The sequence below is a fragment of the Prionailurus bengalensis genome, chromosome A1 (genome assembly GCF_016509475.1).
Source record: "Prionailurus bengalensis isolate Pbe53 chromosome A1, Fcat_Pben_1.1_paternal_pri, whole genome shotgun sequence".
NCBI lineage: Eukaryota > Metazoa > Chordata > Mammalia > Carnivora > Felidae > Prionailurus > Prionailurus bengalensis.
In genome coordinates this window covers 46,904,722-46,925,066 of record NC_057343.1, presented here as the reverse complement: position 1 = coordinate 46,925,066, position 20,345 = coordinate 46,904,722, and positions in this window count along the sequence as shown.

Here is a 20,345-nt window from a genome sequence, read left to right as displayed (position 1 = left end):
TTTTTCCACAAAAGCTTTTTATTCTTGCCATTACTCTCATATAAATGCAAATGTATTTAGAATAACTGATAAATATTTTATATAGATGATATTTATTTAACGAAGAGTTGATCACTATAAACACATTAAATTTTGAAACACATAATCAAAATTGACGTAGTTTTTATTATTCTCTTTTATAACAGAACACAAAAGACATATTAAAATTAATGATAATTAAGAAATGTTAGTCTTAGATCGTAGAAATTCTCAAATTTGAAGGGATTTATAGATGACTGGAGGGATAAATATGATCTGAGTGATTAAAAAAGGCAATGAACCACAGCTAGACTCATTAAGAGAGAGAGAGAGAGAGAGAGAGAGAGAGGAGGAGGAGGACCAAATAAACAAAATCAGAAATGAACAAGATATTACAAATGACACTACATAAATACAAAGGATCATATGGACTACTATGAACAAGTATATGCCAACAAATTGGAAAATCTAAAACATGCAACCTTCCAACACTGAATCATGAAGAAACAGAAAATCTGGATAGACTGATTATAAGTAATGTAATCGAACCAGTCATTTTAAAACTTCCCAAAACCAAAAGTCTCACAATGAGAGAGCTTTCACAGGTGAATTCTACCAAACATTTCAAAAAGGGTTACTACCTATCCTTCCTGAATTATTCTAAACAATTGACGATAAGCAATGTTTGCAAACTCATTTTATGAAACCAGCATTATTCTGATACCCAAACCAGACAAAGAAACCACAACAAAAGGAAATTACAGGTCAATAATCCTAATAAATATAGATGTAAAAATCCTCAACAAAGTATTAGCAAACCAAATTAAACAAAACATTAAAAGGATCATATGCCATGATCAAGTGGGATTTATCTAAGATATAAGGAAGTTTCAACATCCACAAAGCAACCAATGTAATATACCACATTAATAAAACAAAGGATAAGAATCACATGAGTAACTCAATAAATGCAGAAAAGCCTTGTGACAAAATTCAACATCCATTTGTGATAAAAACTCAATAAAGTAGTAGGGCACCTGGGTGGTTCATTTGGTTGAGCATTTGACTTCAGCTCAGGTCATGATCTCGTGGTTTGTGAGTTCAAGCCCCACATTGGGCTCACTGCTGTCAGCACAGAGCCCACTTCAGATCCTCTATCCCTTTCTCTTTTCCTTTCCCTGCTGTACTCTCTCAAAAACAAACAAACAAACAAACAAAACATAAAAAAAACCTCATCAAAGAGAATAGAAGGAATGTACCTCAACAAAATAAAGGCCATATATGATAAACCCACAGCTAACATCATAGTCCATTGTGAAAAGCTGAAAACTTTTGCTTTAAGATCAAGAACAAAACAAGGGTTCCCACTCTCTCCACTTTTATTCAAAATAATATTGGAGGTCCTAGTCACAGCAATTAGACAAGAAAAAGAAATAAAGTGCATCCAAATTAAAAAGAAATAGCACGTTGCCATTTGTAGATGATATGATACTAAAATAAAAAATCCTAAAGACCCCATCAAAAAACTAGTAGAACTAATAAGTGAATCAGTAAGGTCATAGGATACAAAACTAACATGCAGAAATTGACTGCATTTGTCTACACTAATTATGGGATACAGAAAGAGAAATTAAGAAAACAATACCATTTACAACTGCATCAAAAAGAATAAAATGCCTATGGATGAATTTAACTGAGGAGATGAAAGACCTGAACTCTGAAAACTATAAGACACTGATAAAAGAAATTGAAGATGATAAATGGAAAGACAGACCATGTTCATGGATTGAAAAAATAAACATTGTTAAAATATCCATCCTACCTAAATCAATTTACAAATTCAATGCAATCTTCATCAAAGCCAATGGCTTTTATTACAGAATTAAAACAATGAATCCTAAAATTTGTATGGAACCACAAAAGACCATGATTATCCAAAGCAATCTTAGAAAAAAACAAAATACTTCCAGATTTCAAACTATACTACAAAGCTATAGTAATCATAACAGCATGGTACTGGCACAAAAACAGAAATGTGATTCATGGAATGGAATAGCAATTCTGGAAATAAACCCACACATATATGGTCAATTAATCTATGACGAAGGAGGTCAGAATATATCATGGGGAAAATACCATCTTTTCAATAAATGGTGTTGGGAAACTGGACAGCCCTATGCAAAAGCATGAAGATGGACCTCTATCTTATACCATACACAAAACTACATTCAAAATGGATTATATTTGAATGCAAGTCCTAAAACCGTAAAACTCCTAGAAGAAAACATAGCCAGTAAGTCTTTGGCATCCTTAGCAATATTTCTTTAAAACCAAAATCCTCAGGCAAGGGCAGCAAAAATTAAAATAAACAGGTGGAATTACATCAAACTAAAAAGCTTTAGCATATCAAAGAAAACCATCAACAAAACAAAAAGGCAACCTATTGAATGTGAGAATATTTGTAAATTATACAGCAGATAAAAGGTTAACATCCAAACCATATAAAGAACTTACACAACTTAATATAAAAAACACAGGGGTGCCTGGGTGGCTCAGTTGATTAATAGCATCAGACTCTTGATGGTTCAGGTCATGATCTCATGGTTCAGGAGATCTAGTCCCATGTCAGGCTCTTTGCTGACAGCATGGAGCTTACTTAGGTTTCTCTTCCTTTCTTTCTGACCCTCCACTATGCACACACATGTACACTTTCTCTCTTTCTCTAAAAAAAAAAACAAAACAAACAACCAGATTTAAAAAAAAAATGGGAAGGGGACGTGAGTACACATTTTTCCAAAGAAGATATACAGATGGCCAACAGACACATGAAACATCACTAGTCATCAGGGAAATATAAATCAAACCACAGTGAGATATTACCTCACACTTGTCAGATTGGCTATCATCAAAAAAACCAAGAAATAAAAATTGTTGGCAAGGATGTAGAGAAAAGGGAACTCTTGTACACTGTGAGTGAGAATGTAAATTGATGCAGCCATTATGGAAAACAGCATGGAGATTCCTCAAAAAATTAAAAATAATTACCATATGATCTAGCAACTTTACTTCTTTTATTCAAAGAAATAAACCACCAAATTGAAGAGATATATGCACCACTATGTTCACTGAAGCATGATTTCCAGTAGCCAAGATTTGGAAGCAATTTAAGTATTTAATATGTGAATGGATAAAGAAGTTGTAATTTATATATTGACTATTACTCAGCCATAAAAAAAGAATGAAATTTGCCATTTTCAACATGATAGGGTCATATTCCAGAGTCTGACTCATCTAGGTTTGGTCACTTCCTTAGTAAAAAGGAAAGCTGAGGTCTCACTAGCATGTGTCCAATGAGCGAAAAAAAAACTGTTCAAAAAATTAGGAAATTTTTCCCTTCCCCGAAATTTTGCATGGTTGGCTGCTAGTTTGCTAAAAACAAGAAATTAACAGGAACCCATGGTAACTCAGATAAATTGTTCCTATTATGAAAGATTATTTAATCTTTTATTCCTTCCCAAACCACAGGTATCAATTTTCTCATTTGGGATAATAAGATAATATCTTACTCATTACTTTCTTGTAAGAGAAAATAAAACAGCACATTTAAAGTTACTAACACAAGTCATCAATAAATAGAAAGCACTGAATCTTCTTTCTGCAAAATAGCAAATGGTCAGAAAGATAGATGAGAAGGAGATCATTAAAATTCTAATACAGCATAATCATCATATCATTCTGCTATCTGTTCATTATTACTCTATGCTCCCCTGGCAGAGAAAATGATGAGAACCTATTGTCTTATGGACAAAATAAAGGAAGTGCATCATTTTTACTTCCTCAACACCGTTGCCATTGTCTTAAGAAAAGAAATGACAGTAAGTTTCCAGTGGGGAACAAAATAATCTATGCCATGGCCATTCTTACAAAAGCAGAATGATAGAATGGAATAGCAAGGAAGTAATCTATAAAGATCTGGTGTTTTATCGAATTAGAAATTTGAGCCCAAAGAGATGAAATGCCTGTCTTGTCATGTCACTAGGTGGTTAGTGATGGAATATTAAAGAGAACCCAGGTCTGTGGATGCTTAGATGAATATTCTTAACATGATGCCACATTTCCTGTAAATATTAATAATAAAAATCTATGTACATACCCAAATGTATAAATATGTAATATATGACTATGTACTTATACAACACATTCTTTTAGTCCACCATTCTGTCCATCACTCCGTAAAGCTTACTCTTTCTTTTGCTTCACTACAAGTCAGAAATCACAAGGAGCCATCTCTTTCTTTGCCCTACAAAATACAACATCCAGGTTTGCATCTTAGTGCCCATGACACTACACTGCCGTCACCATTCATTGTGTTAGAATAGGCTTCTCTCGGAATATTGGTGTTAAAAACACATGCATTTTATTTCTACCTCATGGGAAGTGAGTTATGAACAGAGTGAGTCTTCAGGGCAACTCCCTCCACATGACAACTCAGGGATTCAGACACCTCGGACCTATAGTGACTCTCAGGAGCACACCCTGCAGCCTGGGGCCAGAAATGGACAGGAAGGAACCCTTCTGAATGATTGTTGGGCTCTTCCAGCCTCATCCCCTGAGGGGCGCATCGACCCCTTCCTTAGGTTGGTTGCATGGGGAAAACTCCCCTCCCCTTTTTCCCCAAGAGAAGAAATAAAAGCCACCTTTACCTTAGGGCCAAGAGTTGACCCCTGTCTAAACTCTTAACATAGAGATAGAGATAGAGATAGAGATGGAGATGGAGATGGAGATGGAGATGGAGATAGAGATAGAGATAGAGATAGAGATGATAGAGAGATACAGATACAGATACAGATACAGATAATATGTCTACAAAATCCAGTCTCTAGGTTGGAAGTCCTAGCTATTGGCCTACAGTTGTGAGCAACACCCTGCTTGTGACATGAGACACTGCATTATAGCAAGAAAATAGTGATTGCCATTTAATCCAAGGAGTTGTTTAAATGGTTAAATGTTCAATGTTTAATTAATAGAATTTAAATTGGTGGCATAAGATCCTACCAAAAATTTTCATGTTAACTGTAACTATAAGGGTACAGATCCAGGGCTGAACTAAAAACATGTCTACGTTCATATACCTGCATGGCCTATATAACTTTTAATGTAAGAACTGTGGTATTAGGTCTATTTCAATTTTACATAACTATAGGTGGGCCATTTGTAGGTATAATTAGCCTGAGAATTTTTGCTTGTGTTAGGTTATATCAAATGATTGTATTCTTGTTTAAATGTGAATATATAGCTCTGAGCACAGGAAAACATTGTTATAGTAACATAATTGTTTTAGCCACTGACAAAGGAATTCGAAGTATAATAAGTGTGAACATATTATCCTAGATAGCAAACCCATTCTCTAATCTCAGTAGTTCCCAAACTGTGTTTTTTCAACCAGCAGCACAGGCAACACTGGAGAACTTGCTAGAAAGGAAAATTCTTAGATGCATCCCAGACCCACCAAGTTAGAAACTCTCTGCAGGGATGCAGCAATCTTTTATACTAAGTCCTCAGAGATTTCTCAGAGGAGCGCAAAGGCTGTTTCACCAGCACGGTGCACCTGTATTTCAACAACACAGCAGGATCCTGCCCTTCTGTGTCCCTCTGCACAGAATCTGTTCTGCACTCTTCCCCTCCTCCCTTCTCTTTCTGCAATTTACCATTTCACTGACAGCAACACCAGAGCCCTGCCCAGTGTGATTCTAGGACAACAGTGAGTAGTTGCCTGAGTTCTAGAACCTTGTCATTTTAGTCCCTTTTTTGCTATTATTCGTTCCAGTGTACTTAACTTAGGAAACTTTAAAAAAAAATTTTTTTTAACGTTTATTTATTTTTGAGACAGAGAGAGACAGAGCATGAATGGGGGAGGGTCAGAGAGAAGGAGACACAGAATCTGAAACAGGCTCCAGGCTCTGAGCTGTCAGCACAGAGCCTGACGCGAGGCTCCCGGACCACGAAATCATGACCTGAGCCAAAGTCGGCCGCTTAACTGATTGAGCCACCCAGGCGCCCCAGGAAACGATTTTATTTTTAAAGGAGGAAAAACTTTTTTTTAAGTTTTATTTATTTTGAGAAGGAGATTGAGTCTGAACAGGGGAGGCACAGAGAGAGAGGGAGAGAGAGAATTCCAAGCGGACTCAACACTGTCAGCATGGAGCCCAATGCAGGGCTCCAACTCACAAACCATGAGATCAGGACCTGAGCCAAAACCAAGAGTTGGACGCTTAACTACTGAGCCATCCCGGCACCCGAATACTTTTTTATTTTAAAGTTTATTTGTTTATTTTGAGACTGTGTGAGAGAGACAGAGAGTACACGCCAATGGAGGAAGGGCAGAGAGAGTGGGAGAGAGAGAATCCCAAGCAGGCTCCGATCCCACCGACACGTGGTCATGACTGGAGCCGAAGTCAGGAGTCAAATGCTTAACTGACCAGCCACCCAGGTGCCCCGGGCAACCCTTTTTTTAACTACAAAAAAGAAAAAGAAGAAAATAGATATTCCTAAAGAACAATTTCTAAAAACAAAAACATTGCTTTTCTGTTATTTATATTTTAGTCTTCCATTTATTAAGTACTTACTAAACATCCCATATGCATCTAGCACAGTGGCATATGTCAAGAGTAATAGTAATATTACTATATTATAAAATATATATAAAATAGTATATATATATATATATACTATATATATATAAAATAGTAATAAATAGTAATATTTAGTAGTTACTATCTTGGGCTTATGATGGACATTGAGATTATACAACGCCACCAATCTTACACAATTCTTACTATGACAGTTCCAAGATTGTGTAACAATGTGGATTATTCTCTAAAATTCACCCAGTGTGACACTGTTACTTTGACAGATTTGTATGGGTTTCAAAAATTGGCAACATTTTTATATTTATTATCAAATCACCAATTTCCAGAATCATTTTATTAATATATTTAATCATCTCTTAGATGAAACATATCTTAATTTCTTTAGATCATCTTAAGTGTTTTCTTATGTTTAAATGTTTAAATATTGTCCATCAGTATTGTTATAGCTGTTTCTTTATATAATAATTTTCTGATATCTCTGGAGATACTATGTGAACAACCATACCTATTATCATTTATGCTATCCTGTGTTACAATTTTTTTTTCAATTAACTTCAAAATGTTTGCCAGAGTCTCATAAGGCCACCAACTCTGTATATACATGTATAAAATGAATTTATTCTGCAGGTGGGTTTGCTAGTTATTGTCAAATCAAGTAATCATGACTCAGTTACTTTAAAAATTGAAACAAAACAGTTTATAATTCATTATTTCACAAAGGTATGCCTATTTCATGACAACTACACCTTTATTATTGGCATAATAGAAAAAAAGGCTCTTGCAGTGAAAAATGAGAAGAAATTAAGCTGGCAGTTTAGAATGGGGGATGACACTTAAAGTGAGCTCCGTGATTCATGTAGAATAATCTATCCTTCTAACATATTCAGCAGCTAATTATAATGCTCCTCTAAATCAATCTGTTTTATAACCATATTTTTTAAAAGACTACTCTTCAAACGCTAAATATAGCTCTAGACTCTTCAAAATTAGAGTGTTTCCAGGAAAATGGTGACTTTAAAGAAGTGTTCTAGATGTCAAATTTGGACTGTCTAACCAGAGAAGTGATAGTGCTCGGTGAGTCGAGAAATTATTTTACAGTAAATTATACGTAGGGTTCTGAGAAAATGTTAACTATTTTTTTCAGGTTTTGAAGACCTTGTTGCCTTTTACTTGAGCATTTGTTTACTGGTTAAGCTAATAGTTATACCCTTAACCATAGTCCAGTTCTGCGGTGAAGTGGCAAATATTTCTCTTAAAAACACCTTTCCACCTGTTTGATTTAGATCTTCACTCTGTACTTCTGCAAAAAGCAGTTTCCCGTATTGGTGTTTAACCTGTGAAGGTAAAAGAAAGTAGAACAACCAGCGTGAAGTATTTTCAGTACATTAACCTGAACAGTCTCTAAACACCCCAATCTTTTCTGATGTTGATGCTGTTTATAATGCTAGTATAACATATCCTTAAACATAAATTATTACCCTACTTACATCTTATCCTGGTCCTTAAAGATCACTTCCACATTGGAAATATATTAGTTGTCCTTTTTCTTTAAACTGGCAATGAGAAAGGGAAGAGAACCCAGAGAAAATTTTATATGTATTCAAGAACCCACCAAATTAACCTAACAACATTCCACTAACCGTTATAAATTGAGAATACTAAATTATGGCCCTGAAATACCTCTAACCTCCAACTTTATGTTTGGGTGTGCAGGATACAGCATCATTCACTATTCTGTGTTAAACCATGCATTCAGTTGTTTCCATTTATATTGCATCAAAGCAGTTGAAATCCAATTGAAAAGTTTCTTTAGACAGCCATTGTGTGGGAACATGATGTCAATATTAATAAAGGCTGAATTTCCCCTTGGCTCACTTCTTACAGATAAGCTTTTCAATAATACACTGCTTGCACCAAAGGTCTGATGGGACTGGGAATAGTAAAAAACACTAATAAAAGAATGTTGAATGTTTTTATATTAAATTTCCCCACAGGCAAACTGAAAAGCCTACTTAGAGAACGCCAATCAACATGGCACTTATTAAATGTAACAAGAGTCCTGTTACAACAGATCTTTAAAGCCCTAAAAATGAATTAGGAAATAGAGACCAAAGACAATCGCAAATTCATTTTTAAATGCAAACCCTGGACATCTCAGTTGATATGCACTAAATTGACCCTGGCTTATTTGATCTTCAAAAATCATCCATTTACTGGAGTTCACAACTTTTAAAATTCTTTTACTTAAAGAAAGTAGTAAACCCTTTTACCTAAAATAAATTCTAGGTAGATGTCTGACTAAGCTTTCCAAAAGAAATAAAAGACTTATAGAGAAATGGTCAAATTCTGCTTATTTAAAAAAGAATAAAATAAAAGAAACAACATACCAGGACAGTGACTAAAATGGTAACTTGATAAATTGGAGATAAAGAGGTAATTTTTAAAAATAACTAATATGAACCTAACAAGATGTAGTGCAATTTAGAACAAAAATAAAGACTTGGAGTTCTTAAATATTGTTTCAGCATAACAACACGGGGTTTGTCCTCAATTCACAGACTTACCAACCATCACTTTTATCTGAAGTTAAGCAATATCAAGGTGGTGACAAATATATTAAATCTGCCCATCTTTGAGAACTTGAACCCCAGGCAGAGACTAACCTGGGTTCAACAATAAAAAAACACAATTGCTAACATTACTCATTTTTCAAAGAAAACAGATGGTCATTTAGACTTCAGGATAAAATGTAATGGCATAGGAGTAATTTTTCTTAAACAGATTTTATAAATCTGTTAAATATCACGATGTTTTTCTTTTTTTGGAAAACAAAAATCTTCTCAAAGGAATTGCTCACAAAGTCAAATTAAATTTCCTAATATCCAGGTGAATAAAATCTTTTTTAAACTTTTTTTGAGTGGATATTATTATAAGAAATTCCAAAAGGACATAAATAATGTAAATTTCCTACAGTTTTTCAATTCAACAACATATTGATTATATACGATGTGTTTGATTCTATATGTTTGCATATATATGTTTGTATATATATATATGTTTGTATATATATCTGATTCTATATGTTTGTATGTATATATATACACACAAAACACATACCTTTTAAAGGAAATTGAATAAATCTTTCAAATACACTTAATTATCCAACTTACTTAGCTTTCTCTACAAAATTAGCTAAAATTTTAGTTAAAACTTACAGAATGATAAAATTTAATTTCAACCTGTACAGTAAGAGGTAAAGCTAACTTGTCGGCATGACTTTCATTGAATTTTATACTACAATTAAAGTTTGTCAGGGTACCAAAATTGGTCAGGGTATGCAATATTTTTATTTAGGGTGCTATATATTTCTTTATTCTCATATTTCATTTAAATTCTCATTGTGGAAAAGATTTCAAAAGAAAGAACTTAACTTTTGGATACTTCCATAGTCATGGTAATTTCTAGATTTTTTCATTACCCTTTAATCAGAATATAACATAACTTTTAGTGGTGTCTGGGAAGTCAGTTAAGTGACTTGTGATCTCAGCTTAGGTCTTGATCTCCAGGCCATGAGCTCAAGTCCCACATTGGGCTCCATGCTGGGTGTGAAGCCTGCTTTAAAAAAAATGTGTATAGGGGCGCCTGGGTGGCGCAGTCCGTTAAGCGTCCGACTTCAGCCAGGTCACGATCTCGCGGTCCGTGAGTTCGAGCCCCGCGTCAGGCTCTGGGCTGATGGCTCAGAGCCTGGAGCCTGTTTCCGATTCTGTGTCTCCCTCTCTCTGCCCCTCCCCCGTTCATGCTCTGTCTCTCTCTGTCCCAAAAATAAATAAACGTTGAAAAAAAAATTTTTTTTAAATGTGTATATATATATATGTATATATTATATATATGTACATTTACATATATATGTATATCTATCTATTTATGTATATATATATCTATATATGTATACATATATATCTATATATATGCATATCTATATATGTATATATGTATATCTATTATATGTATATATGTATATCTATATATGGATAGATAGGTATATCTATCTATCTACATATATATGTATATCTATCTATCTACATATATATGTATATCTATCTATTTATCTATCTAACTATAAATATAGTGAGGTTATTTTCTTAACAAATATCTTACACTCACACATCTTTTACTTATTGGTACTGTTTTATGTTAGTTGAATCTTTAGGCTGGTCACTAATAAGAATCTGTTGTGAATATAAAGCTTTTATCTTGTCTTTTATTTGTATTTACAGGATTTATTTTTGCTAAGGATTGTGGAATTTATTACAACTAAGATATAATTCTGTTACTTGTAAGATCTTATAAGAAGAGGTTCATATCTGAACCCTCTCTGTATCTATCATGGTACCTCACACATTGTAGATGTTTAATTAAAATGTATTCTTAATAATAATAAAAATACGATTTTCTCCTAAGGAGCATGCTGATACATAGTTTATAAGTACCATGAACTGAATCTATATAATGTTTATACTTTTTAAATCACTTACATAATATTACAACCCTAATGCTCCATTTTTTAACTCTTCCATTTTTGTTACGATTAATAAGTCTGATTCAATAAGACTTTAATTTAATTATACAAAAATAAAATTTCACTCAACTATATATAAACACATTTTTTTAATTAAAAATTTTTTTTAATATTTATTTATTTTTGAGAGAGAGAGAGAGGGAGAGAGACAGAGACAGAGTACGAGCAGGGGGGAGCAGAGAGAGGAAGACACAGAATCTGAAGCAGGCTCCAGGCTCTGAGCTGTCAACCAGAACCCAATTGTGGGGCAAGGTCATGATCTGAGCTGAAGTCAGACGCTTAACTGACTGAGCCACCCAGCCTCCCCTATATAGACACATTTTATTTTTTTCTTAATAACAATGGTGACAAAATGGCACACCATTCATACTCCTTCTTCTTTGGAATTTTTTTCAGGGTATTTATATTCTGGTGGCTGATTTTATAGTGTAGATAGTTCAGCTGTCTCAAGTGAAGTGGGAAAGGGGCATTTAAAGGTCCTAGAAATCAAATGAAAACAATGAAAAAAATAAGTTTCTCTAGATTTCTTTCTTTTTAATCTAAAATGAAACTGCACAAAAGCATATGTTTCCTGTATATGCCAAGAGGGAATTCACTGTAATCGTTTACACAAATTCTTAGAGCATCTGTCCATACTGATTTGTTAAAGGGTTCTTACATTTGATTCCACTGGTGAACCTATACTAGCATTCCATAAGATCAGACAATGTATGCAGAGTTGCTTTGTAAACTGCAAATGTGTGTACTATTGCTTTTCTAGAGTAAAATGAGACCCAACTTCATTTCTCATTCATGCGGTTTTAATCATTTAGACACCAGTATAATTTTGCTATGATAAAGGTGTCTCATTTAGCCTCTAAGTGGCCATATATATGTATATGTTTTTAAATTTATACTGAATCTTTCTATTTTCTCTAAATTTTCATTTCCTCCTAAATGTGAATGATGAAACAGAATGTTTAAGGTCAATAGCAGCTTATATCTATTTTATATTTTTTACTGGTTTACCATTGCTTAGTTATATTATGCCTCAGCTGTCATGGATTCCAAAAACTGAGATTTTGGAAATTGAAACCCTTGACCTGAACTTGTACAGCCACAATATTGTTTTGTGACCTTTGTATATAACACAACTTCTGGTTATATATATTTGTATTTTATAAATCCTTCCATTGGTAACTTCTGGTGCAATGTCACAATAACATTTAAATGATGTGTCAAAGTGTGAACACTAATTTTTATGACTATTAAAAATAAAATAAAGCACCATAGCATTACTGTTGATGCTTAAAATGTGCTGTTGTTTTATTTAAACTCCAGTACATGGTCATAACTGTAGAAGACAAAAATTCTATGTAAACAGTTATATGAGATAACAATATTAAAAAAACTAAGCATTTCAGTGAACTGTGTGTGTTTGTTTCATGTAGTTCTTCATAAATAAGAAATAGTATTTAAAAATGAGTATCAGTGCATGCCAAAGTAATCTATAAATAATCAAATAGCAATCAGACAATTTGAAGTCAAATTATTCTAAAGTGCTTCTAAGTTTCACCCACTCATGTCTCTGACATTTCTTTTCCTGTTACTGAGTTTGACAAGAAGGAAAGTTCCCTAGAATAGAGAAAGCAAGTCTCTTTCTTTCTTTCTTTCTTTCTTTCTTTCTTTCTTTCTTTCTTTCTTTCTTTCTTTTTCTTTCTTTCTTTCCTTCTTTCTTTCCTTGACATTAAACTTCTGAGCCTCAGTTTCTTTTGTCTGTAACTTGAGAATAGATGCCCGTCTTATCTGGTTATCAGAGGAAATCAGATGATTAAAAACTAAGTAACAACTGTGAAAAAATAAATATAATACAATATTAAAATACATGGAAGGAGAAGTTTTATCTTAATATGAAGCCAATTATCAGTGAAAGCATAACAGGCTAAGCTAGAAAACAATGATCAGTGCATTTACCTTGCCTTCCAATGACGTTTAATTTAGATATTTTACATATATGCTTAAAGCCTCACTTGTATAGTAACATGGCCTAGTGATAAGGATACCGATTGGAAGTGAAAATTTCAAGTCCATTTTCAATACTGGTATTCACTATGTATACTCCATGGGGGAATTTTTAAAGTTCTATATCCGTATTTTTCTAATATGGTGCAAAATGCCTGTCACCAAATTAAAGGTTGCCTGAGATTGAATAATGTTTGCTTTTACCTCTGTGGAGAGAAACACCATAGAAATACAGCTGAATGTTTAAAACATCACCAATAATACAGTGTTCAAGTTGAAAATTTCACAAAGCAAAGGGACAAGGTTGACATCCATTTCAGCTTTTCTTCTTTCCTTGAATTTTTGATTTATATAACTCAAAGGTTAATCTTGGTGAAGCACAGGGAAAAGATAGTTATCCAAGTGACATTTTTAGACATTCTACAGGTATGATATATTAAAGGGTGCATTTAGGAGTCCAAGGAACATTGGAAAATACCACACATAGACAGTTTTAACGTTGCTGACTTCTTTTCATAGGTATAAAATGAACAACTTGGAAAACCATCATTATAGTCAGAACTTGACTGAAAGAGACCATAAGAAGACAATAATTTTCAATTAGTTCTTCTAAACCCAAAGTTATTGGGCACCCATTCTGTAATGGAGAACCATTTTCCAGATTATAAATAAGTACCCAAGGATGGAAAAGAATCCAGTGAGGTGAGGGGGAAAAAAAAGTTGATTAAGATGTCTTCAAGGAGCCTAAAGTCTTGTGAGGCAGACATATTTAAACATGTAAATAGTGCGAGGCAGAATAAAGTAATTGCCATTTAGAGGTTCAAAGTGCTTTGAGAGCCCATAGGAAGAAGTAATTAATTCTGACTTGTACTGTGGGGAAAGCTCCATGGAAAAGAGCTTTTGAAAAGGGCCTTGAAAGAGATGTAGTAATTTGGTGGGTAGAGAAAGAGAGGACATTCCATGCTGAGTCAGGAACATCAGCAGAGGCACGAGGTTCCTTTCAGGCTTGTAAAAGCCAGACAGAAAATATGTAGTTTCTGTATTTTAGTTGGAAATTTCTTTAATAATAGGAAAACTGACTTTTGTGTTTTTCTTTTCCTTATATATTCTTACCAGATAATTTATCTAGGATTTTAGGGGTTCTGGAAAAATTCTTGAGAATGCTTATTGCAACATAGTTTCCCTTGTTTGTGAATGCTTGCATGTTTTGAATTTAAGCAATATTTAACAGCAATTTAATTTCTAATGAATTGTGATAGGTATTGAAAAAATGTACATAACTTCATTTCTTATAAATAAATATTTTCTAGTTTCATTTATTAGCTGAAACACATTTGTATGAAGCAGGCCTTGTTTTCCTATGAAATCTGAGCTGCCTATCACCAGATTGCTAGAGTTGAAATGTTTGGAAAGGAAGCAGTAATATAGACATCAACATTTTTGCATGCATGATATTTAAATGAGATATGAAATTAAACTCAAGGCCAAACTTCCAGCGTTTTGTAACAGTGCTCTGAACCGAAGTCCAGAACTTCCATTCTCTTCAGTTATCTTGCAGTAGAATAAAGGGAAAAGAGAAAGCCAGTTCTGTTTTAATCTTTAGAATCATTTGAGAGAATGTTTATACCAAATAAAAATTGCAATCATTATTTTAAATATTATATTAATGTTTGGGAAACAAGGAGCCAATGCTTCATTCATTTATTTTATTAACGGTTAGTTATTTTAAATGGAAAACACTGTGTTAAAATAGAGTTGGTATCTGAATAATATATTTGTCTAAAGGAATAAAGGACCTCATTATTTTAAAATGTTTCTTCTTATAGCTACTACTAAAGCTACTTCTACCTACATTTTATTGGTCATTATTTTTAAAGAGGAATCATAAAGTAAATTCATTTATTTTTATTTTTCTTGTTTTACCTACAAATTTTCAGTGTATATTCCTGATATTACAATAAGTAAGGTTAATGTAATTACCGCAAACCATAAAAACATACCTATTATCCTTCGTGCCTGCACAGAAGCCCATCTCTGTGCCCAGGGTGCAGTTTAAAAGACTGGCCTGGCAGTGGGGTTTGGACCCTGTGCCTGACACACTTAGGGAAAACTGAGGAGACAGATTCCTGAGCCAGTCAGAACTGAAAAATAAGCAGACAGAAGGCTAAAGGCTCTGCTGTGAGGCGTCATCAGATACACTATCCGAGGATGGAAGCTGGAACTTTCAGATACGTGTGAAGACATGGTGGTCATCAGGAGACACAGCCCAGAGAGACTGCCTGCCCGCTAGGACCCAACTGAGCACGTTGATGGGTGACCTCTTCCCCGCCAAGGGTGGGAAGACATATGTCAAGCACATCTGCCTGGGTTTTAGTTTCTCCAGATTTCTCACCACCCCCCCCACCACCATGTCTTGAACTGACAAAATAACTAACTAACTAACTAACTAACTAAATAAATAAATAAATAAATAAATAAGACAATATCTTTTCTAGGAGACTAGCGGCTCTTTACTGCCTTTTACTGCAAAATGTATGCTAAGAATAAGAAGAATCCTAAGAATCAAAAGAATCCTAGTACGAAAAGAATTTTGTGTGTGCTTATGTTGGTTTAGGGAAGACAAAAGTTTTGATAATTGACATAAGTAAAGTCCTTTGAGAATGCAAGAAAATGGGCAAAGATGAAACTTCAATCTTACGAAAAGGAATTGCATTTTCTTTACAAACAGAGAGAAGGAGATAACAGTGGGATTTGAGGCTTGTACCCATCATTTACCCCTGCATGTCAAACTACCTCACCAAATCACAAGGATTTACTATTTACACTCCTGTAGGCTAGCAGGGCTCACTTGAGTAGCTTTCCTATTTCTGGTAAGTCGGCTAAGATCACTCACGCTATAACATCAAATTATGGAACCGAATTACAGTGTGTTGATGAAGTTTCAATATGTTTTTGGGTACTTCATATTATTTCAGGGCGAAGGTAAAAAGGTATTTTTTAAGGAATTTACTTCTCTCAATATGTGAGAGTTTATCAGAAAGTTAGATTGCTTTTAAAGGTTAAAATTATTTGTATGTTTCATGGGGCGCCTGGGTGGCGCAGTAGGTTAAGCGTCCGACTTCAGCCAGGTCACGATCTCGCGGTCCGGGAGTTCGAGCCCCGCGTCAGGCTCTGGGCTGATGGCTCAGAGCCTGGAGCCTGCTTCCGATGCTGTGTCTCCCTCTCTCTCTGCCCCTCCCCTGTTCATGCTCTGTCTCTCTCTGTCCCAAAAATTAAAAAAAAAAAAAAAAAGTTGAAAAAAAAATTATTTGTATGTTTCAGATATCACAACTAAGGATATTCTGGCAATGACTTTGACGTTAACTTGCTTAAACTTATGGTTTTCAACTGAATATTGAGGATTATTCAGATATCTGTGACCAGTACATAAACTCTGAAAAGAAAGCTTCATTTTTTTTATAGGCTATGCAATACCCTTGGTGAAAAGTAAGTATTATAAGCATTATCCCAATGATATTTTTTTCATTGCGAATTTGGGTTTCTTTGGTTGACTCCCTAAGACAGCAGTTCCCTAACTATAACCTAAGAAACACATGTATTCAATTAAGAAAGTATTCCTTAATCAAATAGATGTGTGGCAAACTCTACACAGTATGGCCTTTCCTAAAATTGTTACAAAGTGTGTTATCATATGAAAGACATAAAGAAAAAAAATACTTCACTAAAGCAATCTGATTAACTTTCTTTAACCTGCATTTTCTCATACTTAAGCATGAAACAATTTCTTGTAACATGCTGCTTCTTACCCAGATCACCAATTTGGAAAATGTTATTTAGTGGCATGCAATTTGTACAGTATTTGCTTGCTTTTTAAAAAGGATCCCAATCTTAATATAGGATCCAAAAATAAAGTTTAGAATGGTAAAAATATATTTTAAGACAAATTTATTTGATTTAGTTTTTTATCTCTACCACTACTAAGGTTTTAGTAAGTGTAATCAATCAGTCTATTTTTTGCAATCTCCTTTCTGTCTACTTTTTTCCTCACAGCAAAAATATCAACTTTACAGGGACAAAGTGTATTAAATTATGTGAGCGAAAGAGAAATCTTTATTGTAACATTGCTTCTAAAAACTACTTTCTCAATCAAATTAGGACTCACTTTTCCTATCACTGTATATATTTTTAGGATATCGAGCAATTCTAACTTTATATTTTTATTTTTCACAACATATGTAGTTAAGGAAATGAAATCTATCATAGATGGAATCATGCAAAATTGCTAAGATTCTATTTCTTTTGATCTGCCTAAAAATGGAAATTTTATACTTTTCAGTGTATTAGAATCCACACTTATTCAAAGACATTTCAACTGTTGTATTCAACTTCCACTTGTTTGTTATTTGATTTCTTCATTATATATTATAGAAATAAAGGAGAGCCTGAATATGCATACTCATTTGAATATTAAGTTGGCTGTGCATACACTTTAGAAATTATGTACCTGAAACAATGCCATTCTGATTGCGACACATTGACATAGCCGAGTAGCAACTGGCTGCCAGCTTCTAGTCTCTGGCATTTTGTAGTCTGTCTGCTATGGACAAACTTAACCAGAGTTTTGAAAATGTACACATTTTTATTCTATACATCAGTAGGAACTCTAATATATCCTCTACATGTACTGTTTATTTGCTTTATTTTATTATTTTACTATTTAATATTTATTCAATAACTATCCTGAAAAAGTATTGAAGGTACTCAAAAGTGATTTATAAATAAAGATTGCTTATATTTGCAATGTAATTGTGCATGATCTTTCAGTGGGCCTTCAGTTTATTTTGTTTCTTAGAATTACAGTGAAATCTGTACCTCATTTTAAGTCAGATTGCCAAAATGCTACATAACTAAATCATAACTAATTTTTCTGTGTCTTACAGAGAATTCTAGTTTATCATTGTGTTCCTGCTGAAGTCAAATAAAGGAAATAGTTGTGTGAGGAGTTATCATTGTACTTTCTGTAAAAACATCCATTGTGAGCCTTGGATAATATTTTATTCAATGTTCCTTATTTTAAAAGAAAAAAACTTGGAAATTTTACTTTCAGAACTATGGAACAAAAAAAAGCTAGTTTCTTCTGATGAATCAATATGCTTCCTTCAAAATAAAAAGAGACCGGTTGTCTGTAATATTTTCCTTTTGACTTGAGCCACTTGGAACCCCAGAGTTACGTTTGCTTTTAATTGCAATACCTTCAGCATGATTTTTGAAATATCTTTTTGTTTTCTTGCTTTGATGCTTGGTTTTAACCCTTATGTTAAGATTCTTGGTGTTTTTTTCTTTTAAACCATAAGTCCAGTTTATATTTCTTTAAATGGGTTGAATATTAAAAAATACATAAAATATACCAGATGACGGGTGCCTGGGTGGCTCAGACGTTTGAATGTCGGACTCCTTTTTTTTTTTTAATTTTTTAAATGTTTATTTATTTTTGAGGGAGAGAGACAGAGAGACAGAGACAGAGCGTGAGTGTGGGAGGGGTAGAGAGAGAGGGAGACATAGAATCTGAAGCAGGCTCGGGCTCCGACCTGTCAGCACAGAACTCGACGCAGGGCTGGAACTCATGAGCTGTGAGATCATGACCTGAGCCGAAGTCAGCCGCTCAACCGAGGGAGCCACCCAGGCACCCCTTGAGTGTCTGACTCTTGGTTTTGGCTCACGGTTTGTGAGTTACAGCCCCGCATCCGGCTCTGTGCAGACAGTTCAGAGCCTGCTTCGAATTCTCTCCCTCTCTCTCTGCCCCTCCCCACTCGCTCTCTGTCTCCCTCCCAAAATAAATTTAAAAACTTAAAAAAAAATTTTTTTTAACATACCAGATGAAACAAGCCTTCAAAATCACCATTATATTTTTAGACAGACGGAAAAATAATAATGCCTGTGACAGCAAATGGATTTGTAAATACAAACTTATAATGGCTTGGTAGAAAAATAAATGATGGAAATGAGGGCATTTTGAGAGGCTCTTCACATTCCAAAGTCTCATAAAAATTACCAGGACTCAGTAGGAATCTATATAGTTGCCAGTGTTCCCAGTTGAGGTTTTTATCAAAAGGTCTATTTCTGGGATTCAGTAAATAGTATGTCACCACAGTGGATAGACAGATTCTACCAAATATTAACCCTGCTAGCATTGTGTCTTCAGGGTTCAGTGCTGACCATCACTTCAGGTTATGCAAAGTGTTCAAATGCCAAATCGGGTAATGCCCATTTTCACTGATAACCAACCATTGCAAACATCCCAGTCTTTTGTCAGCACAGCGGGCCTGGAGCCATCCATCAGTGCTGGTAGTTCTGTCATATGCATTTAACTTCAGCATCAGCCAGCAGCTCAAAGTCTTTGTTACTGAACACTGTCATTGCCACTGTTAGGGTAAGGGAAAGACAAAGCTGGAAGTTTGGGCTTTTTTTGTGGCTTTCTTCTTTTTTAAATGGTCTTCTTGGGCAGCTATTAAGAAAAATTTTTCTTTGTAGGATTACGGACCCTGATGTGGAAGACAGAAAACCTTTGGAGTACGTAATCTACCATACCGCTTCCTGAAATTTTATGAAGTCTTTTGATTTGGAAGTAAGGGTTGGAGTTAGTTAATAACAATTGCTGCATTGCTTGTTTTAAATTCCAAAATGGAACAATGTGCTTTCACCAGGACAATATTCATACCATATGCTTCTTAATGTTTTGATTCTCCAGGGTACAGTTGAGCAATCTGAACATCAGATAATGTGTTCTATCCTCCCCAGCACCTAGGTCATATTCTGGGAATAAATTAGGCTTAAAGAAGTTCATTGAGTCTTTCAGCCCACTGGGGTACCATTTAAGGAAATCACATGTCCAGGACAAGGGGTGTTGCTGTCTTCCCAGTATCTGAAATAAAGATTTATTTCAAGCCTTGGCAGAGGAGTGGACCAGCTAATTGTTACAGTTTTAGTCTTTGGTTACAACATGCATAGACATACTTTCTGAGAAGGTGATCATATCCAGTTTGTATTGAGATAGGGTGAAGGACAAGGGATGAATGGTTCAGGACATCATGAATCAA